The sequence below is a fragment of the Giraffa tippelskirchi genome, chromosome X (assembly GCF_054371585.1).
Source record: "Giraffa tippelskirchi isolate mGirTip1 chromosome X, T2T-mGirTip1v1.2.pri, whole genome shotgun sequence".
NCBI classification, from domain to species: Eukaryota; Metazoa; Chordata; class Mammalia; order Artiodactyla; family Giraffidae; genus Giraffa; species Giraffa tippelskirchi.
Window position 1 is genome coordinate 145732838 of NC_137289.1, and position 14720 is coordinate 145747557.

The 14720-nt window shown below is 37.5% G+C and overlaps 1 protein-coding gene and 1 long non-coding RNA gene across 7 annotated transcripts in view; both read left to right on the plus strand.

Annotated features, from left to right (window-relative positions):
- Window positions 1–14720, plus strand: part of ARHGAP6 (Rho GTPase activating protein 6) — a 528247-nt gene that overhangs the window by 357013 nt on the left and 156514 nt on the right. The window lies entirely within an intron of this gene.
- Window positions 2559–7185, plus strand: LOC145536007 (uncharacterized). The gene is made up of 2 exons (XR_014075592.1): window positions 2559–2720; window positions 6891–7185. It is a non-coding gene; the product is annotated as an uncharacterized LOC145536007 (long non-coding RNA).

A 14720-nucleotide genomic window follows, 5' to 3' on the forward strand; every position in this document is an offset into this window, starting at 1 on the left:
TTGTGATACCTAGAAATGCCTCCATATATCCCCAAATGTCCTCTAAGGTGGAAAGTCACTCCAGTTGAGAACTACTAATCTAGCAAGAAAAATAGAACTATATTTTTTTAAAGAAGTTTGATCTGGGATGTTTTCCTTTTTCGAATGAAATCTATTTTAGACTCTTATAATTTCAGTTTTTATAATTTTAATAATAAATGTCAAATAATTGCAAAATGAAAATTTAGGTCTGAGATGTTTATTTGTGTGGGAATGTGAATAACAGAGTGACAGTGTTTTCTGAACCAATAATTTATTGTACAGACTAACAAAGATTTTATTCTGATATTCATTTAATTATATGACATTTCTTCTGGTGATGTGATAATATGATTACACTTAGTGATAAATGAATCATCTTTATCAGAAAATTATAAAAAGAAATGAGAAAGAAATAAACAATTTAGAAAATAATAAGACCATTCATATTTTGTCTTATTATTGAAGTGGGCAGTTTGTCCTCACTTGACTTGTTCAATATTTATTCTTAAAATTTCCTGACATTTCTTGTCAAATTTGAATAATTCTGCAATGTCAGTGAATATATCATAATTTTCATAGTTGTTGATAAGTATTTTCATCCCTGGATCTATTATCATTAAGTAATGTAGTCACATATTTTTAAATAAATTTGGCTAAGAAAATTTGCCTATTTTCCTTATTTGGAAAATTAATTCCTCAGATTAAAAAACTAAGTAGAGTCAACCTCCTTTGACCTGCATATACTTTTTCTTTGTTCATTTTACTAGCAAGTGCTACTAAGACAAATTTTAAGGGTAAAATCTCACTTAAATGGTTATTGCAATTGACTGTTTCTGAAATAATCTCCCTACGGAGGGTTTTTGCCAGCTGATTCCTGAGTAATTAATACAAATTATCAACATTTATCTAAGATATATGTGATAACTAATGTAAAAATTTTAGAATTTCAAGGTATACCATCCTCAGTAATATTACTCTGAGACCCTGTCCAAATAGGAGAAACAGATTGTTTTCCTTCGTTTAAAGTATAACATAAGCAACGTCATTCCCATGTAGTTTCCAATGATAACACAATCTGTGCTTCCATTCTGGAGACAGCATTATGCGAAACATTGATGATGTTTCGGTTTAAGCCTCAAATTACAAATTCTGGATGAGAATCTTTAGAATTTTCTTAAGATCATCAGAAGTATTTTAGTGGATTTTAATAATTTCTATGTCTAAAAAGCAGTCACTCCAGATTTGTCAATCTGTTGTGATAAAATACAAAAGTTTGTATACAACACTTTGGCAAAATTAACAGAGTGAGTTCTGTATGAATATAAACTTTTGAACAGTTTTATAATATTTACTATAATTGATCAAGCAAGTTTATATAAATGTGTGCTGTCAATGCTTTTAACTGGAAGAATTCCCTCACTCCCATCCCAAGACACTTTTGCAGTGTCTGGAGACATTTTTGTTGTCAGAATTGGGAGGTGGTGATTGACTTCTGGCACCTAGGGAGTGAAGACCAGGGGTGCTGCTCAACATCCTTCAATGCACAGGACAGCCTCCCATGACAAAGAATGACCTGGCTTCAAATGTCAGGAATACCAAGGTTGAGAAACTCTGTACAAGAGATGATTCACTAAAATATTCTCCTTTTTCTCCAACAATTTTTTGAGATGTTCTTCAGACCTGGGACATTTTGCATCTCTAAGGTTGACATTAGTGTTTCCCTGAGGATGCCAGCTGTTTTACTCATGTATGTCTCATCACAGTACAAAGAAATAATAATTCCTTAGTTGATCACTTATCTCATTTTCTAGAGCTATCATTTTAACTGAAATTCCTTCATAAAGATTTCTCGCTAAGATACCAGCAGTTTTGATATTTATGGTCAGTTTATATTAACGATGGGAGTAAAAATTTCACTCTATTCCTGTGACAAGTGTTTTTGAATTTCTGAAGCAAACTAGTTTTGATAACTACTTTGTGTGTTATTGTGCTTTTAAAATCTTAATTTGAACAATGTGGAAGCTGCTATAATGGCTATAGCCAAACTGTGCATCTTTTTTGTGTGATGGGTAGTTATAACTTCTTTTGGCACAATTTTTTTTTTTTAAATAGGATTACATTCAATTTGAAAATGAGTGTGTGTGTGTGTCTGTGTGTGTCTGTGTGTGTGTGATATCTGTTGAAGTTCTGGGAGCTAAGATCTGAGAACCAAAACATTTTTTTAAAATGTATTCTTCTATTCATGCATGCATTCACTGTATTGAGAAGTTCCTTGTGAGTAGCATTTATCTCACTATTCTTTAAAGATTACACATCTTTAGAAAAGATATTCATTTTGGAAAATGTTTACTTACTGCATCTTTTGTACTAATTTTTACTTCAAGATAGCATTTTGCAACTAAATTTGTACCTAATCAAACAAATTAAAACTATAGGCCAACTGTTGCATATGAAAACTCTTATAATCGCCATTTCTACTATTGTAATGCTTCCAGCAAATTATCTTCACAATTTGCAATAAATTATCTTTTTATATTGGGCATGTCTTTAACACAAAAAACAGAACCTAACACATATACAGCTGTAAATGTTAAAATGCAGATATTTGTTATTATTACAGCCTAGGAGTACTTTCTTTTTGACATTTTTTTAGTGGCAATTTTACTTCAGTATTGCTGACTCAGTTTAGTTACTCAGTCGTGTCCGACTCTTTGCGACCCCATGGACTGCAGCACTCCAGGCTTCCCTGTCCATCACCAACTCCCAGAACTTGCTCAAACTCATGTCCATTGAGTCGGTGATGCCATCCAACCATCTCATCCTCTCTTGTCCCCTTCTCCTCCTGCCTTTAATCTTGCCCAGCATCAGGGTCTTTTCCAATGAGTCCATTTCTTCCCATCAGGTGGCCAAAGTATTGGAGCTTCAGCTTCAGCTTCAGCATCAGTCCTTCCAATGAATAATCAGGACTGATTTCCTTTAGGATTGACTGGTTGGATCTCCTTGCAACCCAAGGGTCTCTTAAGCATCTTCTCTAACACCACAGTTCAAAAGCATCAATTCTTTGGCACTCAGCTTTCTTTATGGTCCAACTCTCACATCCATACATGACTACTGGAAAAACTATAGTTTTGACTAGATGGACCTTTGTCAGGAAAGTAATTGTCTCTGCTTTTTAGCTGTTTAGGCTTGTCATAACTTTTCTTCCTAAGAGCAAGCATCTTATTTCATGGCTGCAGTCACCATCTGCAGTGATTTTGGAGCCCAAGAAAATAAAGTCTCTCACAGTTTCCATTATTTCCCCATCTATTTGCCATGAAGCAATGGGACCAGATGCCGTGATCTTAGTTTTTTGATGTTGAGTTTAAACAATGATTGCTGACTGTATCATTGTTTCAGTGGCTATTTGATGAAACATTTTCAATTAGGGACATTTTGAATGCTTAACAGGATTGAGAGGATCTTACAGATAAATTGGAATTGTTCCATAAAGTTTGATGTGAGTGTGTACATGCACACACATCTATCGATCTACAGCTATATTGAGGTGGAAAGAGAGACTTTCTCTGAACTGGTCAAAGCACACATCTTCCTTTTTCTCCATTAGGGCACAAGTTTGTTTGTTTGTTTGTTTTTTTCCCATTCTTCCATCTATCCTATTTTTCCACCATGAAAGACATTCGGGATAGGTTGCAGGTGGCCTGTAATTTATAATCATTTCAGTAGTGGCATTCATCATTCTTGGGATTATTTCCTCTCTTGTCATACATTAACTCCTCCTTCAGACAGTCTTTGCTTTGACCTCTTCTGTAAAAATTTGCCTCCCTTTTCAATATCTGCATTTCACTTTCTGGAGAAATAACGTTTGTTTCTCAAGGATTTGAACAAATGGAATATGAGGTTTTACCCAACTGCACCAGAGCAAAGTGACTTTCTTTTTCTCAATCCTGCAATTGTTTACCCATTAAAGTCACCAATTACATTTCCTTGTGTATACATCTTGTCTCCCACTAATTGGTACCCACTGGGGTCTGAGACAGCGCAGCCTGTATGCTTTAACTTAACCCTGAAGAAATGCAGGCCTAGCTTTTATTTAGGTTAAAGTTGGCATCTGGGGAACTGTGTTCCCATTGCATGCTGCAAACATGAGCCAACACAACCCCTAAATCAAGCGCTGTCAAATGAACAGGAGGAAGCAGGCCACAGAGCTGTCTGAGAAGCTTTGCTCTTTGAACCACATCTTGAGTATGGCTAACATGGTTGACTTCCAGCAAAGCCAAAATTTACTCAGGGTAATATGGTTGGTTCTGTACTGTAGACCTAAAAAACGAGAGAGAGAGAGAAGTTAGGAGAATAACATCTGCTTTTCTGTGTGATATTTTCCCCAACTGTTTAGAGAATTATAAATTGCTCCGTCAAGAGCTTGTTTACAAGAGCTTGGCCAATTTCAAAATGAAGCTGCCTTTGCGTCGTCCCTGTTTCATCTCACTGTTTGGAAAATAAATCTGAATCGTTAAGATGTAAATACATCAAGTTAAAAGCCAAAGGCAGTGAAAACCAAGCAAAAGCAAGAAACGTACCACAATTTAACTTTTCTCCTGGGAGGAAGAAGGTACATGGTGATAATTTTTATACCTTATAATTTTTTATTGAATTAAGTGGAAAGAATTGGAAAGCGCCATAATATCTGTTTTGTATAGTATGTAACACTATGGTTTTTATTAACAATTTATGATAATGAAATTCAAGCATGTGGGGATAACCATATGTTCACTAAAATATAGATTGGTAATGAGAGAGAAAGCATAGGCAGGGCTTCTCAAAGTGTAGGCTTCACAACAGCAGCATTGCATCACCTGGGAACTTATAGAAATGCAGATTCTTAGATTGTGTCAAAGATGAGCTGAATCAGAAGCTGGGGACAGGATAGAGGAAGCTTGGTTTTAACAAGAAGCCCTCCAGGGGATTCTGATGCACATTCAAGTCTGAGAACCACTGGTATGTAGATGGGCAGCGGATGGATGGGTGGATGGATATACAGGTACTGTTAATAGGCATCAATACAGATATTAATACAAATATAGATATAAATGTATACAAATATAAATAAATGTAGACATGTGGATATATATGCAAATCTAGATATTTGGAATTGCCATCACAGGATCTTTGTAGAGGAGCAAGTTATTTATTTTTCACAATTATATGATTGAAGACAGCCTGTTGTTTTTTTTTTTTTCTACGTAATGACTTTATGACTTACAAACCAAGAAACTCAGCTTGGGACTCATTTGTGGCATGTTTCTCCATTAGGTTCATTTAGTGTTTGTCCTACCATGTCTGTTGCAGGGATAGTTTCCTTTGCTGCAAAGCTGGTTTTCTCTTCTTTGTCCTTTGTCCTCTTTGAGGCTGCTTTCTGTGATTGGATGTACAAGTGAATGGTAGCAGAACTCTGATGCCAGTGATATTCGGTCCATTTTGTAGAATTTTTTTGTTTTGTGTTTTACTCTTACATTTTTATTTTTTAGCATGTATAACTCGTTTTCAACCAGCCATTCATATGAAGCACTGTTTACAATGGGGACATGTTAGGAACAACTTAAACATCTGATAAAAAGAAAGTTTTAAAATACTTTAAAGTAGATTTCAAAATAATATGATACTATTTGGGAAGAAATATCTCAATATGCAAGAAAAATATTTGGGAAAATATTCACTAAAATATAATCAGTGATTGATTCTTGGATTATGGATTATTAAATATTATTCCTGTTGCTTATTTTTATATTTCTGATTTTATAATTGTTAACTTGCATTGCTTTTATAATAAGCAACAATAATGCAAACAGTATATAAAAATAAAAGTCATAAGAAATGGATTACAATTTTTTATCTTCTCCTCCTCCCCACTATACCCCAAATGGGATAGTCTGTTAATTATGCCAGCTCTAGTTTGTGCATCAGTTTTCAGATTTTAAAAAATAGATGGTAAAAAATTAAACGACAGATCTGCACACAGAAATGACAGGAAGTTCACTGTAAATATATAATTGATTTAGTCATTGAAACCATGCAGAATTCCTATTTAAGGAGAAGGAATATTTAAGTGTATGTGGCCATAAGAAAATGTCTCCCTTTGCTTTTTACGCAAGATGTATGGTGACTAGTCATGCTCAGGAAGTGTTTTGAAGTGGATAATGGCTCTTTTCCTGGTATTTGCAGGCTCATGGCTTAATCCTCTTTGGAAAGCCTTCCTTTGAAGATAAACATAGACGTTGGTTTTAGCTTAATTCTCCTTCCCTAAAATCACTTCCTGCTTTGAAATTATACAATTCCATAACAAATATGGATAAGCAGTAATTAACAAATGGGAAAATGAGCCATTTTATTTCTATCCTAAACATAAAGCTGAACCCATGGAATTGTGCCCCACACTGGAACTTGGCTCATTTCTACAAGCTGTAGGATGCCCTGAAATAAAGCAATGTGCTGTGAACTGTGATGGTGGACCCTGGATCAGTTTGATGCTCCTTGCTGATAATAATAGGAAAACCCACTGAAACCAGCTTAAATAATTAGGAATTGTAGAGGCTTGTGTCACCCAAAATTTCACAAGTATGATGGGTTTCCTTCAGTGACTCTGGTCTTCTTCCTGCAATTCTCTTGACTTTATGTTTCTCTAAGCATCTCTATAGCTTCCCTGGTGGCCCAGACTGTAAAGAATCTGCCTGCAATACAGAAGACCTGGGTTTGATCCCTAGGTTGGGAAGGTCCCTTGGAAAAGGGAATGGCTACCCAGTCCAGTTTTCTTGCCTGGAGAATCCCATGGACAGAGGAGCCTGGCAGTCTATAGTCCATGGAGTCGCAAAGAGTCGGACACGACTGAGCGACTGACTGATTGACTAAATATCTCTAAGCTCTTATTGAGGGAACCTGTGGCAGTCTGGGGATAAATCTGACAATGTTTAGGGCAGTGGTTCCCAACTTGGGGTAATCCACCCCCAGGAGACAATGTCTGGCAATGTCTGGAGAGGCTGTTGATTCTAACAGCTGAAGAGATGCTACTGGCATCCAGTGGGTAGAGGCTAGTGTTGCTGCTAAGCATCCTTCACACACAGGGCAGTCCCCATGACCCCAAATGTCAACAGTGCTGAGGTTGAGAAACCCTGACAGAGAGGAAGAAAAGTTTTCCGTCTTCCTGTGTCTCTTGCTAACAGTCAAAGCAAGATTTTGCAGAAGCCTCCAGACACCTTTCCTTCACGTGCTTTCATCTGGGTTCCGGGATCGGTTATGGACGGGAAGGGTGATATTACCAAGATCAGCTCATTTGGCCCTTAAATATACGCAAATGCCCACTCTACACACTGTGTCCACATGAAGAATAAACATACTTCGTGGAACAGTACTATTTTGTTCTGAGCAAAAAAGGGTAATTCAGGTCTCATTAAGAATCCTGTGAACTGCCAAAGAATAACCACTCTCTGTAGCAATCCAAGTCCCCACTGTGGGATTTGAAAGAGCTCTTCTGCACCCCTACTTTTTTTTCTGGGTCATCTGCATCAATACCTTTCTAGAAAAAGATAAGACTGGAAGTGACTCCCTAACAATCTGAAGACTTTCTCAGGGAAAATTATCTTCAGTGAGGAGGAATGAGAAATGAGTATTTTAGGGAGTGTTTGCAGAACCACTTTCTATGCTGAGTCATTTAGAAATTTTCGGTATTAATCTAGGTGAGAGATGATTTTAGCTTGGACCAGAGTGGAACAGTGGAAACGATGAGAAAAGGTCAGATTCTACCATGTTTTAAACATAGTAACAGTGAAATTCACTAATGGATTGGCTGTGGGGTACGATATAGAGTCAGAGGTGACAGGAAGACAAGGTTTTTGGCCTGAGTCACTGGAGGGATGAACTTAGATTGACTTAGCTGGGGAAAACCATAGAGAGGGAGGTTGGGAAGAAGTTGAAGAAGTCAGGGAATTCAGAAAGAAAGGTCCTGCTTGGCTACATAAATTAGGGGGTAATAACAGATGGAATATTTAATAGGAAATATGAGGGTCAAGGGAACCCTGGAGAAGGCAAATGACAAAAGCAAAGACAGAATCTGAAAAGTAGGAGAGTGAGCAATTCTGTTGAGCTGGAATGCAGGGTTTGCTGGGAAGAAGGGCAAGAGAAGGATTTGGAAGACTGGATTAGGGTCAGGTCATGGAAAGCCTAGGGTCTTGTGCCGAAAGATCTCAATTGACTGAAGAACAGTAAAAGGATTTTGAGCAGGGAAGGGCCATGTGAAGAGAGGAAGGTCACGGCAGACCAGGCAGGAACTCATCTCCAGCATCTCCAGCATGAGGACTAGGTGCGGGAGCTCAGTAGCTGTGGCACACTGGTCTTAGTTGCCCTGCAGCATGTGGAATCTTGCCAGTCCAGGGACTGAACCCATGTCCCCTGCATTGGCAAGGCGGACTCTTAACTGCTGGACCACCAGGAAAGCCTTCCTGCTTACAATTTTAATTTTCTTAACACTATCCACTTACAGCCTAAAACATAGTCAAGTTATGATCTAAGACACTTACTTTCCTATTCTTTCCATCTGGCCAAATGATTCATCCAGGTGAGAAATGCCAGTCCCTTTCATCTCCTGTGGACCTGTAGGCTCACAAAAGATATTTAACAAAGATGATTCATTTTCCTGAAAAAATTATTGATAATCTGCATTTCTGGACATGTAATGAGCTTAACATCAATTAGTAGTATGTTTTTCCTAATGTGAAACATTATCTTGGATTTCTCAGAATTAAACCACAGATTTAAAGAGCGGGCACTGCTTTCTGTTGTATATTTTTCTAAAACAATACACATAAGTCTAGACAAAAAGAAAAAAATAGCTTTAAAATTTTATTTGCGTAAGAATTTCCTGAAAAATTTCTTAAAATGCAGATTCCTGGGCAGGAGTCCTGTTGTGGTTGATTCAGGGCTTACTCCAGCTGGTCCGTTTTGTCCATTACACACCATTATCTGATTATGGGGCCTGGGAACCGCAAGCTCTCCAGGAGCCCCCACAAATGTCTACAAGCTGAAAAGGAAATTATTGGCTCCCAAGGTAATAATGTAATTTCTTACCTAAAAACATAGTATGTCAATTTCACTGTCAGTATTTTTAACAATCTCATCACATGTAAAATTGTTTTATAATGTACATTTTTCTCTCCTAGCAAGTATTCCTGAAAATACACAGTGATCACTTAAAAATAACAGCCAAACAAGAATTCTATGAGTTACTCATTGCCAAATCATGTCAAAATCAAAATTATAAAAATTCTTTACAAGACTGTGATAGGCCTCAAAAGCAAGTGCTTAAACTAACAGTCCTGGGGCTCTACTTTGATTTAAAAAAAGCATCCCTAGGTGATTCCAATCACACTTGGAGAACCAGTGGTCTAAGTGGATATTTCATATTACCAAAGCCTTATTATCTTCATCCAATCTTTTATCAAATTTCTCAGCACCAAGTATATGCAGGGCAATATGCTCAGTGGTGGAAATACAGTCATAAACAGTATTATCCTTGTGAAGCCTCCAGACCAATGGGAGAGACAGTCAATAGACAAATGGACAAGCATATGAAAGCAATTACAAGCTGAGATAAGTGCTGAGAAGAAAATCAACGGAATGTTGAGATCAAGAAACCAGGGAACATTGATTTCAGATTGAGAAGGTCAGAGAAGCCTTTACCAAGGGAGTGGGATTAAAGGATAAAGAAGGAGGAGGCAGGCCTATGAAAATTCCTGGGAAGAACAGTTCAGGCACAGGGAACAGCATGGGTAGAAACCCCTGTGCAGTACCCAGCTCGCCCTGTTTATGAGGGTCAGGACAACAGGAGGAAAGAGAGAGGAATGATGGGATGGATGAGGAAGTCAATCCAGACCATTTTGCTCGGGGCAGTCCTGTGCAGATGGACTGTATTCTAAGTGAAGCAAATTGAAAGTCTTTGCTTGTTTGTTTGTTATTTTTTTAAAGCTTGGGTATGGAATGGTATTTTGTGTAGCAGTTGAAAGCCCAGCTCTGGACTCAGACTGATTGAGTGTGAATTGTGGCTTTGCCCTCCTTACTCAATCCCTTACCTGTAAAATGGAAGTAATAATAGTACCTACTTCATAAGGATATTTAACATATTTAATAAATACATGATAAGCACCATATGATGCATGCTAAGTCATTTCAGTCGTGTCCAGCTCTTTGTGACCCCATGGAATATAGCCACCAGGCTCACCTGTCCGTGGGATTCTCCAGATGAGAATACTGGAGTGGGGTGCCATGCCCTCCTCCAAGGAATCTTCGAGACCCAAGCACCATGTGTGTTTTGGTAATGAAGGTTTGTGTTTAAGAAAATGATTCTGGTTTCCCCTCTGGGAAGAAGGAACAAGGGCAAGGGCAAGAGTGGACATGGTTAGGTTGGCTAGAAGGCTGTTCAAGAGAAATATGATGGAAGCTGGAGGTGGGATGATGACTTCAGAGTTGGAGAAGAGGGGTTGGTTTCCTGATTTTTTTGTTTTTTTGAAGGCCAAGTTGACAGAAACTGGGAATAGATTAAATATGGGGCATGAAGTGAAGTAAAGAATTAAGAAAAACATTTGGTTTCTGGCTCAACTAATTGGGTGCATAAAAATCATCTTCATCACTATCGATCATCATCAATATCACTGTCATCAACCTTTATTTAGCAGATCTGCATGCCAGCCACTGAGATAAATGCTTTACAAACACCTCTTAAGATGTGGGAGGCTTAGGTACAAAGACATTTGCCAGAAAGGAAAGTCAAGAGTTCAGCATTGGATAAGTGAAGTTTGAGATGACCCTGAGATATCAGATGGAAGGGTCAAGAAGGCAGTTGGATAGTCGACTCTATAAAACTCACAGATGACTGGTTTGGAGATAATGTTCACGAGTCATGAACTCTGCAACGGAACTCACCACAATGTTCTTTTACATAATGATTTGGACTGTTCCAATAATGTTTTATTTCTTTTGGCCTACTCCTTTCTTTTTGAGTTCAGAACCTGCTTCCTGACAACCTTTGTGTCAATTGAGTTTTCAGTCCATTCTCCACAGTGTAAAATAATGCATTGCATGAACATTTCTGATTCTGAATAGAACTCAACTGAGCTCAACTTGTCTACTCTGAAGTTCATGTTCTCTATGAAACATTTCCTAGTTAAAACTCAAAGAAACTTCAGTTCAAGTTATGGTCTGAAATCAACAGAGTTATGTTAATTCATATGGGTATAGAAAATCAATTTTACAGTGTTTAAAGTGACATTTAAATTGACATTTGAACAGTTTTTCCAGTCCCACACAGTTAGTGGCATAAGGTCTTGAGAAAGCATGAAACATTTTTTTATCAGCTTCATATTTCATCAAGCTTGCCAAACACAGTTCGTTTTCCATAGAAATTCACAAACCTGAGCAGTGGCCAAATTTTCAGAGTCGCTGAATATCAGCCAGTGAATAAAATTGTTAAACCCTTTGATTCCCTCCCCCCTTTTTTTTCCTTAAAAAGTAACATAGCGTGTGCCTCTAAGTTTTATTATATGACATCTATTACCCACAGCACTCAAATGTGTTTGAGAAAAAGCCTGTGTGAACATTTTGGCACAGAATGAACACAGACAGGGTCTATTGTGAACATTCATTTGGAACCTTGCTTATCCTCAGATGGGAAAGCCTTCTCCACCGATGCTCTTCAGAGGGCAGTGGTACCAACTCGTAAAAATGAATGATTTTTTAAAAGATTTATTTTGCTGGAGTATAGTTGATTTGCCATGAGTTTAATTTCTGCTTTAGAGCAAAGTGACTCAGTTATATATATATATATATATATATATATATATAACTGAGTATATATATAGTATATATATATACTCAGTTATATATGTACAGAATATATATATATATATTCTTTTCCATTATGATTTATCACACGATACTGAATATAGTTCCCTGTGCTATACAGTAGGACCTTGTTGTTATCTTGCATTCACTAGTCCCAAACTCCCAATCCATCCCTCCTCATTGGCAACCACAAGTCTGTTCTCTATGTCTGTGAGTCCATTTTAAAGATAAATTCGTGTCATGTTTTAGATTCCACCTGTAACTGATAATGTATGTTATTTATCTTTCTATTTCTGACTTATTTCACTTAGTATGACAATCTCTAGGTCCATCCATGTTGCTGCAAATGGCATTATTTCATTATTTTTTATGTCTGATAGTATTCCATTATATATATATATATATACACACCACATCTTATTTACCCATTCATCTGTCGATGGACATTTAGGTTGTTTCTGTGTCTTGGATATTGTGAAAAGTGCTGCAGTGAACATTGGGGTGTACGCATCTTTTCAAATTATTGTTTTCTCTGGATATATGCCCAAGAGTGGGACTGCAGGATCACATGCAACTCTATTTTTAGTTTTTTGAGGAACCTCCATACTGTTCTCCATAGTGGCTGCACCAATTTACATTCCCACCAGCAGTATAGGAAGGTTCCCTTTTCTCCACACTCTCTCCAGCATTTAGTGTTTGTGCATTTTTTGATAATGACCATTCTGACCCATGTGAGGTGGGACTTCATGACACTTTTGATTTACATAAAAATGAATAGTTTTAAGGACTTTTAAAGATTGAAAAATTTCCCACAAATCCAAATAGGCAAAAATTATACATTGGTCCAAAATGTGATAAATTCCAAACACTGTGCATGATTGTTAATTGGGGCCTCTCATGAACCTTTCTCTTAAGACTTTTGTCCTAATATCAGAATGCTCTGATTCAAACAAAATCTTGAGCAGGGGACAGGGTGTAACTAGTTATCATGAAGAAAATAATGTTCTTGGGCACTGGCATATTGTGCCCAAGAATAGTTTGGAAAGATGAAGGCTATGAAAATAAACAAATAATAATAATGATGAGTATCATTAATTAAAATATTAGTAACTCTAATGTAGTTCTCTTTGTGAATGATAAAATTATATGAGAATGTTGAATCTCTTTAACCCAGTGAGCACTGTGATGTTCTCTTCATTGAATTGCTTGCTTCATTGGCATCACCTGATAATTTCATTTTTACTTATAATTGTAAAAATGCACAAGAGCATGTAGAGGCAATACTCTTTTGTTTTTAATGCTCAAAAAAAAAATAGCTCCTCTTTCTTCAAGAAAAAAAACAAGGTGAAGAGTAACAATTAACTACTGAATTTCAGCTATGAAAAAGTGACTGTGCTGTCAGGGGCCAGTGTGCTTAAGTCACGCCTCATGTATTTGGAGAGGGTGGCTCCATGTGATACCGAAGCAAGTGTGAGTTCTGAGTTCGGAAGGACGCTCACCAGTGGGAACCATGAGTGTGCTAGGAAGGGAGTCACCACCAGGGAATGAAGGAGTCAGGCCGGAGAGGGGCCAAACCATGAAGCTGGAGCAGAAGTCTTATCAGCAGTGTCCTAGAAAGGAAGCTGAGGAGAAGGGTCCCGATTTGCCAGGGGCCAGGAGTCACAGCTCATGCTTGATAGAAGCCCTGTCTCACCATGGCCCCTGGCAAGCCGCATAGGTGTACCTGCCAGAGTCATGGTGATCTCAGAGGAGCCCAGTGTAATTGAGGAAGGGTTGTGGCATGAGTATAAGCAAGGGCTAATGCTTCATTTTTTAATGAAACAGCTTTATTGAGGTTTAATTGACATACCTTACAATTCACTCATTTAACGGGTATAATTTAACAGTATAGTCAGAGTTTTGCAACGACTACCGCCATCAATTTTAAAAGTTTCATCACCCCCAAAAGAAACCCTGTGCCTCTTAGTCATTGCTGCCCCCAGTCCTCCCTTCTGCCTCAGCCCCTGGCAACCACTAATTTTTTGCCACTCTATAGATTTGCCTATTCTGGGCATGTCATAGAACTGGAATCATACAATATGTCATCTTTTGTGTCTAGCTTCTTTCATTCAGTGTAATGTTTTCAAGGTTCATCCACACTGTAGCATGTATCAGTTCTTCTTTCCTTTTTATGGCTGAGTAATTCCATTGTATACGTATGTCACATTTTGTTTACTTATTCATTGGTTGATGGACATTTGGATTGTTTCAAATTTTTGGCTATTATAAGTAATGCTGCTATGAACCATTTTGTGTACAAGTTTTTGTGTGGATAAATATTTTCATTTCTCTTGGGCATATAGTTAGGAGTGGAATTGTTGGGTCATTTGATAACTTCACATTTAACGTTTTGAGAAACTGAAAAGTGTTTTCCAAAGAATTTACATTCAGACCAGCATCGTATGAGAGCTCCAATTTCTCCATATCCTTGCCAACAGTTCTTTGTATCCATCCAAGTGGGTGTAACGGAGTTTCTCATCGTGATTTTGATTTGTATTGCCCTGATGGCTAATGCTGTCATGCATCTTTCTTTTCATATCCTTTTTGGCCATTTGTATATTTCCTTCAGAGAAATGTCTATTAAGAGTCTTTGCCCATTTAAAAGGTGGGTTATTTGTTTTTTTATGATTGAGCTGTAAGATTTCTTTATGTATTCTGGGTCCAAGTCCCTTATCAGATATATGAATTAGCATATCATGTAAATGATGTTCCCCCTCCAGCATTCATATTGCACCTCTACCATTTACTTTAAACTGGTATACGCCCATGTAACCATT